Source organism: Schistocerca serialis, chromosome 5, assembly GCF_023864345.2.
Source record: "Schistocerca serialis cubense isolate TAMUIC-IGC-003099 chromosome 5, iqSchSeri2.2, whole genome shotgun sequence".
Taxonomy (NCBI): domain Eukaryota; kingdom Metazoa; phylum Arthropoda; class Insecta; order Orthoptera; family Acrididae; genus Schistocerca; species Schistocerca serialis.
Window position 1 is genome coordinate 12,003,888 of NC_064642.1, and position 785 is coordinate 12,004,672.

Here is a 785-nt window from a genome sequence, read left to right on the forward strand (position 1 = left end):
TGAAGAGACTGGCCTGGCCAGATACCCAGTCTGAAACCAACGGAAAGCGTTTGGGATGAGTTAGGACAGGGTCGGCCGCGTCGTAGCCAAACCACACGCGAGCCTGGCGTTCCGGCCTCGTGCAGGCCAAGCCTCTGCCGGCAATGGATTTGCTCAGTCCTTCTCAAAGGTTCTCGGTAAAAAGGAACGTTTCATTAGGTATTGTTGTGTGGTATTTTTTGGTCTGCACAACTGGTTAGTTGGTTGATTTGGTGGGGGGGGGGAGAAGGGGGGGGGGGGGACGACGACCAAACACCAAATAGCGAGGTCATCGGTCCCAGCGGATGAGGGAAGGACAGGGAAGGAAGTCGGATGCGCCCTTCCAAAGGAACCATCCCGGCAATTGCCTGAAGCGATTTAGTGAGATCGCCAACGGTCTTGCTGCAGTGGTAACACCGGTTCCCGTCGGATCACCGAAGTTAAGCGCTGTAGGGCTGGGCTAGCACTTGGATGGGTGACCATCAGGCCTGCCGAGCGCTGTTGGCAAGCGGGGTTCACTCAGCCCTTGTGAGGCAAACTGAGGAGCTGCTAGATTGAGAAGTAGCGGCTCCGTTTTCGTAAACTGACATACTGCAAGGAGAGCGGTGTCGAGCGGTTCTAGGCCCTTCAGTCCGGAACCGCGCTGCTGCTACGGTCGCAGGTTCGAATCCTGCCTCGGGCATGGATATGTGCGTGATGTCCTTAGGTTAGTTAAGTCGTTCTAAGTTCTATGAGACTGATGACCTCAGATGTTAAGTCTCATAGTG

The 785-nt window shown here is 55.3% G+C and overlaps 1 pseudogene; it reads left to right on the top strand.

Moving 5' to 3' along the window:
• Positions 1-407: 407 nt before the first annotated feature.
• LOC126482647 (5S ribosomal RNA) lies at positions 408-525 on the top strand (annotated as a pseudogene).
• The last annotated feature ends 260 nt before the right edge of the window (positions 526-785 follow it).